The sequence below is a fragment of the Ceratotherium simum genome, chromosome 34 (genome assembly GCF_057802395.1).
Source record: "Ceratotherium simum simum isolate JZ-2026a chromosome 34, ASM5780239v1, whole genome shotgun sequence".
In the NCBI taxonomy this organism is placed as follows: Eukaryota; Metazoa; Chordata; class Mammalia; order Perissodactyla; family Rhinocerotidae; genus Ceratotherium; species Ceratotherium simum.
In genome coordinates, this window is record NC_141933.1 from 32,398,573 (window position 1) to 32,415,396 (window position 16,824).

Genomic DNA, 16,824 nt, shown 5'->3' on the forward strand with positions numbered 1-16,824 from the left:
GTAAAATGCCTAGGATGCGGGAGACACTCAATAAACGATAGCTCACTGCTCTTGAACTCCAGGGGAGCCCCAGTAATGCCCGAAAGAGTGGAAGGGAAGCAGGGGCTGGCTGTTTGGAGACTCGTCCAAGGGGGAGGAAGGTTCTTGCTTTTGAGGTTGTTTTCAGATTGTCCAACTCAGTTCTCTGGGTTGGGGTAAGTTCTGAAGGGAAGCTCAGTCTACTTCTGCTGAAACATGGCTGACGGGTGGAGAAGGAGGGTGAGGAGGTCTCACAAGTGAGACACTTCTGTCTTCTTCCAGACAAGAGCAGAACAACAGTTCCTCAAACAACCACGGTGCTACAGAGCAAACAAATCAACTCGGAGTGAAGAGTGAGCAGAATTTAGTGACATTTATGCACGATGATAAATTTGCCACAGTGTGTGCAATAAATAGAAATAATGTAGGGGGAAATGGCCATATGTTAGAGAAACTTCAGGAAAATAAACACCTTTCTTTATGTTTCTGTGGATGCTTCTAAATATATCCAGGTTGGTTGTTTATGTTGTTCTCTTGCAAACAGTTAAGAGCTCACAGCACTTTATGCCTTCCCTGGGACAGTTTCCACCTTCGACTTTGTAAACTCTATTTGTGTGTGGGTCCCATCGGCCCTTCTAAGGCTATGAATTCCTTGAGGGAAAATTCATGTCTTCTTCCTTTTTGAGTCCTCAGTGAATTGCACATGGTAGACCCTCATAAAGACAGCTGTTGGAAAGAAACTTAAGGACTTATCTACAAACCTGAAGGTTTGAGTACGTGTGTGTGTGTGTGTGTGTGTGTGTGTGTGTGTGTAAAAACTGCATTGTTTTTGGGGCCAGCCCCATGGCCTAGTGATTAAGTTTGGCATGCCCTGCTTCAGAGGCCCAGGTTCAGTTCCGGGGTGTGGACTTACACCACTCATCAGCAGCCATGCTGTGGTGGTGACCCACACACAAAATAGAGGAAGACTGGCACAGCTGTTAGCTCAGGGCAAATCTTCCTCAAGCAAAAAGAGGAAGACTGGCAACAGATGTTAGCTCAGGGCAAATCTTCCTTGGCAAAAAAAAAAAAAAAAAAACTACATTGTTTTATTAGTACCAGCAGGAATGGCCTGCGTGGGGTAGTGGGTGCACTAAGCTCAGGGTATGTGTGGCCCATGGAGAATAAATGGAGATTGGGAGGTTAGAAGGAATGAGGGTGGGCTTGGAGGCCAGGCCCAAGGGCTCCTCAGATTTGCTTGTGGGAATGGCCAGCCAAGATGAAGGAGACATGGCAAGCCACAGCTAGGCCACCAATAAGATTAAGAAATTCTTGGAAATTTAGCCACCTATCATGGTTGAGTCTAATTTCTTCACCCTGTAGTCACAGACACCAGGGATCTGTTTCTTTCTGGAGGCTGCCAGTTCGGTATTTATGAAGTTTAGGAACTCCCTGTTGCAGAGTTTACAATTGCTATGATCCTGTCCAGCACACCTCCGGAAGTCAGAAATCAGGGACTCACACTGCTCAGTCTCTGTAGGGCTGGAGATTTTGTGATGCTGGAGTTGAGCAAAGAATTGCTGGCTGTGCCTCAAGAATGGCGCAGGGTGCTCTCCTGAGGGTTGTCTAAGGGTGGTTTCTTTGCTCGCACCTGGACTGAAAGCCCATATTTGCCCATTTTCATCCCAAGTGGTTGTATGTCAGGGAATTTCCTCATATGTATATTTCTTCATCTTCAAGATAAAGAAGTTTTTGAGGTTTTAACTTGATGAGGTATCCAGTTATCAGACCTAGTGAGTAACCTCTGAAATTCTCATCTAAGGAAAAGCTACAAGCACACCTTTATGCCACGTCACCATAAGCCACTGAAACAGCTTTGCAAATTGATATTTGCTCAAGACACACAGTGATGTATGGGTAGTGGGTTGGCTGGAAGGCTGATTCCATCTATTTTTGTCACCTGCGTGTGCTTTCTGCAGGAATCGGAGCCTGGGAGCTGACAACTGGTGAGCTGGTCAAATATTTAGGGCCTATTTTCAAGGATGTCTTATTTTGCTTAAACCTGCTATCTTCTTTTTCTTCCAAACTACCACTTCATCGACATATCATAGAATCACCTGGTTACCCTGGGCCAGGCAGAGACAGTGTGCCCACAAAACTCCTGATGTTTGTGATGTTGGTGGGAGGAGGATGCGACCACGAGGTCAGAGAGGATGGTCAGAAGACGGTTTCTCAAAAACACCAGCCAAAAGGCATATCGGCAGACACTGCCAGGGCAAAACTGGGCTTGGTAGATTCACATGCCAAATTACTAACAACAGAGAGTCATAGAAAAACAGTCATTTCTGGACTTTCTTGCTGGGAAGTGAGAGTTACACGGTAGGAATAAACGTCTCCTCTTTGGCAGCCTGACTCAGCTTTGGACAACCCCAGTGGTCTCATCTGCTTGGCTCTGCCTTGCCCCAGGCAACTTGTAGTTAATAAATGAGAAACCCCCTCTGCCCTTTGAAGCCATCACTCAATCTACCATGACTGACATCAAAAAGTGAGCTCCGAAGAGAAAAAGGAGTGAGGACTCAGGATCCATTTTGCAAAAAGAATGCCTAGAGATCCACAAATGTTGAAAAGCAAATTTTCCAAAAAGTTTCTTGGTTTTAAACCCACTATATAGGGACTTCATCAGATTAAAGAGCTTCTACAAGGCACATGAAACCAGAATCAAAATGAATAGGGAACCCACCAGCTGGGAAAAAATATTTGCAAACCATATATCTGACAAGGGATTAATCTCCATAATACATAAAGAACTCACACAACTGAATAACAAAAAAAAAAACAACTCAATCAAAAAGTGGGCAGAGGAAATGAACAGACACTTCTCCAAAGAAGATATACAGATGGCCAATAGGCACGTGAAAAGATGCTCAACATCACTAATCATCAGGGAAATGCAAATCAAAACCACACTAAGATATCACCTTACACCCATTGGAATGGCTATAATCACCAAGACAAAAAGCAACAAATGCTGGAGAGGCTGTGAACCCTAATCCACTGCTGGTGGGAATGCAAACTGGTGCAGCCTCTATGGAAAACAGCACGGAGATTCCTCAAAAAATTAAAAATAGAAATACCTTATGATCCAGCTATCCTACTACTGGGAATCTACCCAACGAACCCGAAATCAACAATCCAAAGAGGCTTATGTACCCCTATGTTCATTCCAGCATTATTCACTATAGCCAAGAAACAGAAGCAACCCAAGTGTCCCTTGACTGATGATTGGATAAAGAAGATGTGGTATATACATACAACGGAATACTACTCAGCCGTAAAAAAAAAAAAGACAAAATCGTCCCATTTGCAACAACATGGATGGACCTGGAGGGTATTATGTTAAGTGAAATAAGCCAGAAAGAGAAAGACAAACTGTGTGATTTCACTCATATGTGGAAGATAAACCAACACACAGACAGATAGAACTGTGGGTGGTTACCAGGTGCTAGTGGGGTGGGGGGGGCAGGCACAAGGGGTAGAGGGATGCACTTATATAGTGACTGATAAACAATAATGTACAACAAAAATTTCACAATAAAAAAAAGAAAACTGGACATCACAATAGAAAAAAAACCCACTATATAATAATAATACATGTTCATTATTGACATTTTAGGGAGAAAATGAAAAGCAGAGGGAAGAAAAAATACCCATAATCCCACTGCCCAGAGACAATTAACTTTTTATTCCAATTTAGGATCAAATTTGAGTTCCTCTTTTTCAGGAGAATCAAAAATTAATTGCCTCGGGACTGGCCAGTGGCGCAAGTGGTTAAGTGCGCGCACTCTGCTGTGGTGGCCTGGGGTTCGCCGGTTCGGATCCTGGGCATGCACTGACGCACTGCTTGGCAAGCCATGCTGTGGTGGCGTCCCATATAAAGTGGAGGAAGATGAGCACACATGTTAGCCCAGGGCCACTCTTCCTCAGCAAAAAAAAAGAGGAGGATTGGCAGATGTTAGCACAGGGCTGATCTCCTCACCAAAAAAAAAAAAATTAATTGCCTCTATAACATATGAAAGTTTTTCTTTGATACTGAACATTGACATTGCTCAGTGTGAGTAGAGGTGGATAACAAGAAAAAAATCCAAGTGAGTTACTAAGAAAAAAAATAGGGACCAGATGGGCCGGCCCCGTGGCTTAGCGGTTAAGTGCATGCGCTCTGCTACTGGAGGCCCGGTTCGGATCCCAGGCGTGCACCAACACACCGCTTCTCTGGCCATGCTGAGGCCGCATCCCACATACAGCAACTAGAAGGATGTGCAACTATGACATACAACTATCTACTGGGGCTTTGGGGGGAAAAAAAAAAGGAGGATTGGCAATAGATGTTAGCTCAGAGCCGGTCTTCCTCAGCAAAAAGAGGAGGATTAGCATGGATGTTAGCTCAGGGCTGATCTTCCTCACAAAAAAAAAAAAAAAAAAAAAAGAATTTAAAAAAAAATAGGGACCAGAGAAAATTCTTGGGTCCAAGTTGCTTCTTTTAAAATGTTTTTCAAGGCTGTTAATACTTTCAGATTACCTGAACATACCTTCGCCCCTAAGGAGAATCTCATGAATGCAGTACCTGGAAATCTCTGAAGGGTTGATCTTGCCTCTGAGCAGCTGGTTCCTGAAGTTCACAGACAAGGGACCAGCAGGGGCCATGAGGAAGCACCTTCCGGTGTGCCAACATTCCTGCTCTGAAGATGACAACTGGGGAAAAATAACCTAAGAAGATCTCAAGCTGGTCCTACAGGAACAGCAACGTAAATAATATCTGATTCAACCCACCCTCACCACAGACCCGCAACCTCCTTTACTGTAAAACAGCCTGAAGTATGGCTCTATCTAGTAGCAATGTGACTAAAAACATCAAGTCAACAGAGATACCAAAAAATACATCTCATGTCAAGGCTATAGGGAAAACTAAATGCATGGCCACTGCAGCAGGGAAGTACATTCTGAAAGACATGTGCATACAGCACTGAGGCTAGAGCTCGCTGATGGGAAGGACATGCAGCTCTGGTATTTGTTTCTCATTTACAGCCACAGCACAGGAATGTCTACCAACTAGTGGAATTTTAAGTTCAGAAATATCTGCAAAGCATGATTCCTCAAATGTGTATTTTAAAAAATGAATTATTGGGGCCGGCCTGGTGGCGTGGTGGTTAAGTTCGTGCACTCTGCTTCAGTGGCCTGGGGTTTGCAGGTTCGGATCCTGGGCATGGACCTACATACTGCTCATCAAGCCATGCTGTGGCGGCCTCCTACGTACAAGAAATAGAGAGAGGAAGACTGGCACAGCTGTTAGCTCAGGACAATCTTCCTCAAGCAAAAAGGGGAAGATTGGCAACAGGTGTCAGCTCAGGGACAATCTTCCTCACACACACAAAAAAAGGAATTATTATATAAAAGCAACAGCTGGAAGAAGCTTTTCCTATCTTGTAATTATACTTTTAGTTTTATAAACTACCTAGAGAGACAGGCAGATCCAGAACTGTGCCCATGCTCTCACACATCTCCATTCCTTCGCTCATACGACCTCCTCTGTCTCAAATGCTCATTCGCAGCTCATCCACTTGGCAAGCTCCATTCATACAGCAAGTGTTCTGCAAAGCCTTCTCTAACTGCTCCTTTCCCCACCTCAGGAAGACCTGGACATTCCCTCCCTGCACATTGCCCCAGCATCCTCTCACACTTCTGTCACCTCACTCCACTCCTGCATTTATTCAACCACATCTTCACTGCGCCCTCGTATGCGCCAGCATCATTCTAGGCATGGGGGTATAATGACGTAAACACAGACAAAGTCCCTAGAGTTTATACTCTTGGAGTTTATATTCTAAATGAATACAGGCAATAAACATAAAATGCAATATAATGCCAACTAGTGGTTAGTGCTATGAAGAAAAAGTAAAGGAGAATACACTAAAATTGTGTGTGTGTGTGTGCGTGTGTGTGTATACAAAACAGAAACTGTGCTGGTGATCTTAAGTGCTTCCTGTCATATAGTTCAAATGCAATTAATATTGATTAGTTGGATGGATAAATGGATGGATGGACAGATGGACAGACAGATGGATGGATGTATGCATAGGCATCCCAAATACCACAAAGGTATTTTAGAGAGCAAATCCTTAAAAATTGTGAAATAATCTTCTTTCATTTGTGAGTGTAAGTGCAGCTGTCACGACCATCATCACATCAGTCCCATACAGGCAGGTCAGTGCTGACATCATCACCACATTTACCTTCTTGTCCTTCCCCACCAGAGCCTTTGCTCAAGGCCAAGAGATGTACTCCCAGCTTCCAGGGTATATGATGCTCATTCTTGCCTCTGTGCCTTTCCTCCTGAAGCTCCTTCTGCCCTGCACACTCCCATTCCTCACACACCAAGCCAAAGCTCTTCTTTTCCTTCAAGAATGAGCTCAAGCTTCACCTCCTCCTTTCCTGACAAGACTTGGTTGCCACAAGAAGCTCCCTGTGGTATATCTCCATCACAGCACTTTTCCTATGATTACATGTCTTCCTCCCCAACTGTGGTAGCCAGCCTCCAAGATAGTCCACAAAGACCCCCACCTCCTGGTATCCAAGCCTGTGTATAGTTCTCCCCACCCCATATTGAATTAGGGCTGAGCTGTGACACTGATAGAACATAGCAGAAGTAATGGTGTTTGGCTTCTGGGGCTAGGTCATAAAAGGCATTGCAGTTTCTGGCTTAGCCTCTTGGATCACCTGCTCTGGGGAAAGCCAGACACCATATTGGGAGGACACTCAAGCAGTGCCATGGAAATGCCCATGTGGAGAAGAACCAAGTTGCCAGTCATGTAAGTGAGACACCTTAGAAATGCATCCTCCAGCCCCAGTCAAACCTTCAGATGATTGCAGTCCTGGCCAATATTTTGGCTGTAAACTCATGAGAGATCCTGAGCAGAACCACCCAACCAAGCTGATCCTGAACTCCTAACCCACAGAAACGGAGAGATAAGTAATGTCTGTCATGGTTTCCAGCCACTACATGTTGGGAAATTTGTTTCAAAGGAAGAGATAACTACCACACCAACTAGTAGCTGAGTTCTTTGGAGACAGGAATTACACCCCCCCCAATACCTCCAGCAGTGCCTACCTAGCACAGACAGGAGCTCCATCAAGGTTCAATGAATCAATGAATGGTTAAAAAAAAAAACACCTGACATTTACTGAATCCTGATGATGCCAGGCATTGTCCTAAGCACTTTACATCTGTTATCTTATTTAATCTTACGAAATAGGTACTACTATCCCCAAATTAACAATGAGAAAACTGAAGCACAAAGAGATTAAACAACCAGCTCAAGGTGGCACAGGTGGCAAGGAATGGAGCCCAGATTAGAGCCCAGGAATCTGGATCCCTCATGGGACACAACACCTCAACAATAAACATGGAGTAAAGGAACGAATGAATACATGAATGAGCGTGACCAGACCTTCCATTCACACTTGATCACAAACCCTTTCAAGAACCGACACAAAGTATTTCTTACAGAGTCTTGATCTTAATCAGCTTGTGTGTTCCTTCTGGATTAAAATCAAGTTCTAAATATAAATTGAATTTCATTCTCGAAAGGCACTGTGAAATTTCACTGAACAACTGCTTTTATCCAACTTCTCTCTGATTCTCTCCCACCTACTGCTCCCACTGTTCTGCTGGCTTTGTCTCCTCCACCAGCAACCACCCCCACAACAGAGGTTTGGGGGTAAAATTAAGGACGTCAAGGAAAGGTGCCCTCACCAGAGTCAGTCTTCCCTGGTTGCCCTTCATCGCCTCCACCCTCCCCTCTGCCCCAACTCCAGCTGAGAACCACCAGGACATGGGGTCTGGCTGTGCCGCCGGCTCTGCTACAGGAAGATTCAAGGCCCACTACCTATTTCTGCATCTCTAGACTTCACTGCTGGCAGGATCGAGAGTGACTCGTTCCTTCCCCATTCGTGTGGGCCTCTCTGTGCAGGCACCGTTTGAGACACATGCCTCCAGGAGCTCACAGATCAAGTCGAGGAGCAGAGACTGTGCGTGCAGCGTAAGGAAGAGACCAGCCTCAGGAGGACACTGGAGGGCGGGGGAACACCCTGAAGCAGGGCCAAGTACCTGTTGCTCTCATTTGGAGCAGGCCTAATGGTTGAGAATTTCTTCTTGGCACACAGAGTAGCGCATTAATTAGTGAAATATTTGACAGGCTTAATTAGTACATATTCTTTACATGCTTTCATTTCATTTCAATACCAATAGTTGCTAGACACAAGGACAGTTCGTTTTTTAATGAATTAACTAGAATCGCTGAGACATGTACATGGCAAACATTCAATCAATACAAGCAGGTATACAGTGAAAAGTCAGTCTCCTCACCACTCTCCAGACCTCAAGTTCCCTTCCCAGAAATAATCATCATTACCAGTTATGGGTGCCTCTTTCCAGAAATATCCATGCTTTATTAACGGACACATTTTTACGAGTGAGAACACGCAATGCACTCATCTACACCTTTCCTTTTCCACTAACGACATATCTTAGAGTTCATTCTACTAGAGTGCATGCTTTTTAATGGGCTGCATAGGATTTTATTATACGGATATAACATAATGATGTGTAATTAGATTGTTTCCAATGTTTTGAAGCTGATTAGTGTTTTCTTGGATCCTGAAAAGAGCAATGAAGACAGAATATTTCATTCTATTATGGCAGTTAATAAATAAACCACAGCTTTCCAAGAAAAATTGATTCTGTTTATTTTCCCTTCTTTTTGTTTGTTCTCTGAGGTCATCCTTCACATATAAGGTCAATAACTCTAGGTAGCACTCATCTTGTCTAATTTCATATGTTACTGGAAACCCTTCAGGTACAAAACTAAGAACTTAGGTTCTTTTCCAAGTTACCACGTTGTTAGCACAGCAGAAGTGCTTTATTCAAACATATGTGATAAGACTGCTGCCTTACAGTGAGTGCCTCTGCAGAGCTGGTACCAGCTCATTTCCTCTTTTAAGAAACTGGGGAAATCACTCAACCAGAAACTACTTTTTTCCATCAAGAATAGAGATGTGATGTCACAGAGGTTAATAACCTAGAACCTCTTCAGGGTCTGTGAATAAAGCTGTATTTCAATATATTTGGCTTCCTTTTCAATTCTATGGATAAGTACTACAACTATCCTCCCGAGAAGGGTCCATAGACTTCACCAGACTACCAAAGGGGCCCCTGGCACCAAAAAAGGGTAAGACTCTCTGACTAGTAGTGGATTAAAATCAATTTCAGGGCACCAAACAAAATCAACTACTTTGAAAATGTAGCATCTTACCAACTCACCATTTACACCTGAGAGTTTCCTGACATATCTCATTAGCCGGAGCTGTTTCCAAATCAGGGGAAAGAGGCTCAGTAAAGCAAGCTCATCTACTGGGCTCTTGATTTGATATTTTGAGACATTTCTTATAAAAACAGCTTTTTCTCAAACAGCATTTGACTCTAAAGCAGATCACTGGATGATCCACATCTCTTGCATCAACTTTATTATCAGCTGTCTTGATCTTATTATTGTTTAAGAAAAAAACAAAAACATTTTCAGCTTTTTCTTCTCTCTCCATGCTTCCAATTTAAAAAGGTATGGATTAATTTGAATGCTTTAAGGTACTAATTATCTGCTACTCCTTAATCTGTCTACATCACTGATAAAATGAGGCAAAATATTTTCTTAATGAAAACATGGCTTTAAACTGTGGTTAATTGCTGAGAAGAGTTGTATTCGTGCCTTGTAAGATTGCTCTCAGCTTGTCATTAAAAAGTCACCGTCAATCTCACACATGTCTTAACAAATCACATAGGGACAACTGCTGTAGTTGGACGTGGATGCTACCTAACTCTGAGCCCAAATTCAAGGGCTTCTCTACCTGCTGTCCTTATCACTGAATTAACCAATCACATAATAATGAGGTGGTTTTTATTCAACTCCCACAGAATAATGGGTAGATTCATCTTACAACACGGTGATGGGGTGATTAAAATACACAAATATATGAAGACAGGACCAAATCCCTTGCTTGGGTCACTGTGAATATTTTAAAAGATGACAGTATTCAACACCATCTGAAATTATCCTTATTTATCTGTTTCTTCTCTCCACCCCCACTTAAACGTAAACACTGTAAGAGACGGGATCTTACCGTCTTATCATTCACTACTGTATTCCAAAATAGTGCCTTGAACCTCTGTTTCTACAGCTAGATGAGTGGAGGAGCCTCTTCTAATACAAATCACTTAAAGAAAAGGATAAAAAAAGAAATTTGTTTTAAAACATAGCTGAGGTTGCAATAAAGGAAAATAGCTGGAACCAGAAACTAGAAGAAAGTGTAACTTTACTGTGGAGTGCAGAGCTGGCATTTGCCCCAAGGACATCTGCTGACCCATGAGACTGCTTTAGTGTGGGGACTTGAGGACAAAGCCTGGGTCCTGATCACAGCCATAGGTCAGATCCAACACCCCTTTCCAAAATGCCACAATACCAAATGGAAACAATCTCAGAGAATGAGGCAGAAATAACCCTGTCCTTTAGAAGGAGACTTACTATCTTGCTCCTAGCTCTTAGTGAGGCAGAAAAAAAGAAAAAAAATCTCTCCTGAAAATCCCTAACCAAAAGCTCACACTCATTTAGGTTTAGGGACAGAATTCACACTACACTGTGGCTTGGGAGAATAATAACTCCCACCACCACTGATCTGGAAATCTGATTAAAGCAACCTTCGATCAGCATCACCCCGTGGCAGGAACAGCACAATCTTTTCTCTCGGGACAAAGACACTGCAGATACAGTACTCTAATAATTTCCACAGAAAGAGCTGCAAGAAACATAAATTCACAATCAAAAACCAGTAAACTTAATAAGAGTAAACAAGTCACTATGAGTGAAAGTCATCAGGAAAATGAAGATATCGCAATGATCAGATACAGGATATAAAATAAGTTCAATATGTGTAAAGAAATAATAGAGGGGATTAAAAATATAATGAAGACAAATGAGTAAATAATTTTTAAAAAGAGCTAAATAGAATTTCTGAAATACAAAATATAACAATGAAAACAGAAAAACAGGTAACACATTAGACATTGCCAAAGACAGAATTTATCAACCTAAGAGATAGACTTGAAGAAATTACCCAGAATTCAGCACAGAGAAACAAAGTTAAAATACACAAAAGACGGTAAGTGATATGGAACACAGAGTAAGATTTAACATATGGCCAATCAGATTTCCAGAAAGGAAAAAAATGAGACTGAGGTAGAGGCAATATTCAAAGAAATGAGGGCTAAGAATTTTTTAAATTAATTAAAGACATGAATTCTCAGCTTGATGAAGTACAATAAATCCCAAGCAGAATAAATAAAAAGAAATCAATATCCGGACATTAACAATTTCAATATTTAGTGAAATTAGAGAAACCAAAATCAAGGAGAAGAGAATAAAAGCCGTCAGAGAGAAAAGATAAAGACTCAGCTGACTTCTCAGCATCACAACGAAAGTAAAATTTCATCTTCAAAGAGTTGAGAGAACGTAACTGTCAATCTAGAATAAGCCAAACTCTCTCCCAAGACAAGGGTAAGATAAAGACGTTTCCAGGCAAACAAAAATGGACGAGGTCATTACTCACAGATCCTCACTAAAGGAATTTTAAATGAATGTGCTCAGAAAAGAGGATAGTGATTCAGAAGGAAGATCTGAGTGTCAGAAGGAATATTTAAGTAATTCAGCATAAAATCTGACAACTGGACGAGTTTTCCCTCTCTGAGTCCACCCTGGTTGCGTTTTGAGACTTGTCTAAACTCTGCTAGTTAGGAAGGGAGACCAGCTGGGGGCTTATTACTCACAAAGGGGTAAACTATACACGACCAACCATGAACTGTTCAACTAAGAAATGCTGGATATAACTTATTCTCTCATTTTCATGCAAACTATCATTGCTGTAATTTAATACAACAACTCCACAGTATAAGAGAATTCTATATGCAAATGAAATCACACTCTGCAGGGTAAACACCAAAACTTAAAATTTTCAAGGGAATGGAATCTCACCAAATCCTTTGTGAGAGATTACTATTAGCCCTCCTGTAAATGTCTTGTTCAATAACTTCTACCTTCCTTCAGAGTCTCTGTCTAAGTCTCTGTCTGGGTCTCTGTCTGAGTCTCTGAGTCTCTGTGCAAGTCTCTGTCTGAGTCTCTATCTGAGTCTCTGAGTCTCTGAGTCTCTGTCTAGAGTCTCTGTCTGAGTTTCTATCTGAGTCTCTGAGTCTCTGTCCGAGTCTCTGAGTCTCTGTCCGAGTCTCTGTCCCAGTCTCTGTCTGAGTCTCTGACTCTCACAAATGAATGGCACATGATGATTTGGATTTCCCGGGCCCACAAACTACATCATGAAGACTTTCCTTCTCAGGATTAGGATCCATTTCAGACAGTAGGGAGAGAGAATGGAAGAGTCAGAAACGTAGCCAGTTCAGAGAAGGGCGTCGTGGAGGTTTTCTTCAGCTCTAAATCATTAACTGAGCAGAATGCATTCGGAAATGACCAAAGTCACCACCATATGATGGACCTGTGGCCTGTGCAAAACAAGAATCCCAGTTTCTGAGAGCCCCAAGGTTACAGCTTCAAGGACCTTCAAATCCCTGCACTTTGATCACAGAGGAGCTGCAAGGGAAAAAGTCAATAGGGGAAGAACACTTCTGACCCGATAATAGGGCTTACAGGAAATTCATCAAAGTGATGAGTCCCTTCGACAAAAAGTCAAGACTTGTACACCTGGGTCCCTGAGTGATGCTTTTGGAACTGAATCCAGTCAAAAAGTTCAAATGACAGTAATTCTAAAAGGTTACACGGGGCGGCGCAGTGGCGTAGTGGTTAAATGTGTGCGCTCTGCTGCAGCCCAGGGATCGGATCCCAGGCGTGCACTGATGCACCATTTGTCAAGCCATGCTGTGGCAGCATCCCATATAAAGTGGAGGAAGATGGGCACAGATGTTAGCCCAGGGCTGGTCTTCCTCAGCAAAAAGAGGAGGACTGGCGACAGATGTTATCTCAGGGCTGATCTTCCTCACAAAAATAAATAAATAAATAAATAAATAAATAATAAAAAGTTACATGGAATCAAATAATCGGCAAAACAGCCTCCACTTTACTGAACAGCCTTTTTGGTGGCATGGAAGGCGCAGGTGCCCCTGCATCCCTGCCCTTCCTTGGCCTGGGCATGCTGGCCAGCAGGACCTCTGGTCGGGCCCTCGGGGCCCCTGCTGGAAGCAGCAGCCCTCCACTGTCATCTACCCAAACAGCTGAGATCTCTCCAGTCTTGGCTCCCATCCACTGAAGCTTCCAGATCCTTTTGAGACAGTTCCAGCAAAAGCAAAGAAAACATCTATGTCCAAAGGAGTTATACTCCAGGCACAAGGTAAGAAGAAACCAGGGTAAAAACCAGGAATGGGACATTACATCTGTGTCTAAACTGGTCGCCAGCCTGACTGTTTTAATTAAACAGCCCAGTCAGTTTAGTGAAGCCACCAGCCAGTGGAGTCAGTAAACTACCAGCTTAACAGATTTCCCCCCAGAAATGACCAGGAATTTGACTCAATTAACCAAATCTACTATCTCTCTTGCAATAGTGTAGCTCCATCTAAAATGATCCATGTGAAACAATTCTTTGTCCAAAAGAAAATTAAGAAAGGAAAAAAAATCTGCCCAGTGTGACACCAACAGTGAAAAAAAACAGGGGCAGGACAGCTCAGGGGAAAGTGGCCTGGACTGGCTGGAGAGGGGAAGGCAGGTGGTGGTGAGAGCCAGGCAGGCCGGGTTCAGAGAAGGAATCCAGAACACAAACCAGGAACCAGGGAAGAGGCCCCTTCAACTAGTCTGGGCACACACAGTGGGTAAGGGACAGGTGCTCTCCATCCACACCTGGCCTAAAGCAGCAGGACGACTCCCCAGCTGACCTCATGGCAGGGACAAGAATCGTAATAAATAGTCAGATCCAGTCACTACAGGTGCAGGGGTGGGAAGGAGGGGGCAGGGTGAAGGTCTTCTCAGGGTTGGTAAGGGCGAGCCTCACCAGTAGGAGGTCGGGGGAATTTGTAATAGCTCTTATTTATCAAAGGTTCACAATGTCCCATGTACTGGACAAGCATTTCTCATCCTTACCACCATCCTGTAAGCTACAAAGTAGAACTCCCAGCTTACAAACAAGGACAGGTTCAGAGAGGTGATGCAATGCGTCTCTTTGGCAAGCAGCAGAACCAAGATTCAAACCCAGAACTGTCTGGCTCCAAGGCCCACAGTTTCTATGACTACATCTCCCGGTCCAGGGCTCTTAGTCGCTCTCAGAGCTGCCTGCCAGCAATCATGCTGCTTAAATAAACACACTTTTTTCTTCTGGCATCTTCTCATAACTCATTTTTTCTTTTTCAATCTTGGCTAAGGAGGTAAAAGCCTTTGTTCCATTCACATACACAAAAGGCCACAATCCCAGAGTAAATCCACTTTGTCAAGCTAATCCATTTTTTAAATAGTGTGTATATATGAGAGTGATCTAAAGAGTTTAAAGTGCTTTAGAAATGGCAAGTAGTGTTATTAAATAATTACCATACTCATCTATGCAGGCCAACTCATCCGAGAATGTTTTAGGACTGGAATATTGCAGACACAAATTATAATGCTGATAAGGCGAGACAGCTGGAACTACCACACTGAGTGCTGAAGTCAACAGTTCAGGTGTATAACTAAAAGTTAACTTTTCTCCTTTCACAAGCGAAGTGTCCATTATATAGAGGATACCCCATGCTGGAGTGAAGGGCTCCTGGGGACTGGGCCAGGTGTCAGGAGACATGTTCAAACTCAGTTCTGCCTCTCCCTGGCTGGCTGTGCTTGGGCACCATACTGGACTCCTCCACTTCTCTCCTCTCCTGCCCTTCCTCCCGCACCTCAGTTTCCTCCTCTGAAAGGTAATCAATTAAGAATGAGGATTTGGGGAGCCAGACTGCCCAGGCTTGTGTTCTAACTCCACCGTTACCAGCGTGTGGCCTTAAACAAGTCACCTAACCATTCTCTACCTCCATTTCCTCATCGTGACAGGATACAACTGTACCTAGCTGTGACAGTTAATTGTATGTGTCAACTTGACTGGTCCATGGGGTGCCCAGGTATTTGACTAAACATTACTCTGAGTGTATCTGTGAGGGTGTTTCTGGATGAGATTAACATTTGACAGTAGAATGAGTAAAGAAGAATGCCCTCCCCTGTGTGGGTGGGCCTCAGCCTAACCTTCAAGGGCCTGAAGAGAATAAAAGGCTGAGTGGGAGAGAATCTGCTCTCTGCCTGAATGTATTCAAGCTGGGACACTGGTCTGCTCCTGCCTTCGGACTCGGACTAGCACTGGAACTAACCCGTGAGCTCTCCTGGGGCTCCAGCTTGCTGACTGCAGGTCTTGGACCACTCAGCCTCCACAGTCATGTGAGTCAGTTCCTTATAATAAGTCTCTAGGTATAGACATCGATATTGGTATAAGTTGTGAAAATTAGTAAAGGGAAATCTCATTTAAAACGGAGGCAGGAGGCCAGAGGGGGAGCTCCCACGCAGTACCTTTGGAAGTACCACTGGTGGTCAATTACAGCAAAGACAGTCCATTACAGACCCCAACAGAAGTCCTCAAGAGGAAAGAATCATTAATTACAGGAAGAAATGTACATTGCATCCCAAACAGAAGTCGACTACCCCAGCAACTCAGGCAATGAGAAACCATCACCACCCTGAACTCTTGCTTTTCTCCAATGGACTTTCCTTCAAAACTCCTCCCAATTTCCTCCTTTTTCTGTATAACATAACATTCCTCTCCCTCGTTTGTTGGATTTGCCTATGGTTCGTCACAGCATGCATATCCACAATTGCAATTTTTTGGCTATTCCCAAATAAACTCATTTTGCTGGTAGAGTAACTGCTGTTTTATTTCTAAGGTTGACATAAATGCTGTCTGAAGTGGGATCTGATGGAGGCAACCCCCGAGAGAGGATGAACCCTGGACCCGAGCAAGGTACCCGCAACAAGCCCCTGTGCTCTTCACTTCTGTGAGTCGCCGCCCACTTTCGGTTTGGTGAGTTTCCTCTCAGATTCCAAGCTCCACTCCCTCTGTGTTCTGAGCTCTCCAACTTGACTTAGGATCAGGAGAGGCTTGTCCTCTCCGGGGAGGCACTTTGTCCTCCCGGTTCAAGGCTCTGTCCTTGGTGAGTATTCAGTTATTTTCCGAAGGTAGCACAGTTCCTTTTGGGGCTCGGGCTTGCTGAAAATCCAGTTTTCTTTGGTTTTCAGATTCCTTTTGGAATCAGGGCTGCGAACCCAGCAACTTTTCTTTTGTTTTTAGACTCCTTTGGGGATCAGGGCTAGGACTCCAGCAACTTCCTTGGGTTTCGGAGGAAATTTCAGAAATGTGATCCCAGTCATCTAAATGTTCTCAGGGAAACCCTCCTTCAGAGTTCCTGGCTGGGTTTATGTTTAAGAACTTTGGACTCCCTACATGTGCATTTTTAACTAAGTGGGCCAAACAGACCAAAAGCAGTCTGGAATTACAATGGCCGTTATGGGGAAATTTCTATATCCCCAAATTTGCTTTTCTTAAAACCAAATGGGAAGACCGTGGCTCTAAAATTAAGAAAAACAAGTGGTATGTTTATTTTAATTACTACCTGGAGGCTTCCAAATGTGCACAAAGCTCTAGAATAGCCTCACTACAAGATACTACTTT

The 16,824-nt window shown here is 43.4% G+C and overlaps 1 protein-coding gene and 1 pseudogene across 5 annotated transcripts in view; both read right to left on the reverse strand.

Moving 5' to 3' along the window:
• The window catches only part of LOC101391864 (UPF0606 protein KIAA1549L), a 281,751-nt gene that overhangs the window by 207,666 nt on the left and 57,261 nt on the right, over positions 1–16,824 (reverse strand). The window lies entirely within an intron of this gene.
• On the reverse strand, positions 1,150–4,698 carry LOC147912671 (protein S100-A11 pseudogene; annotated as a pseudogene).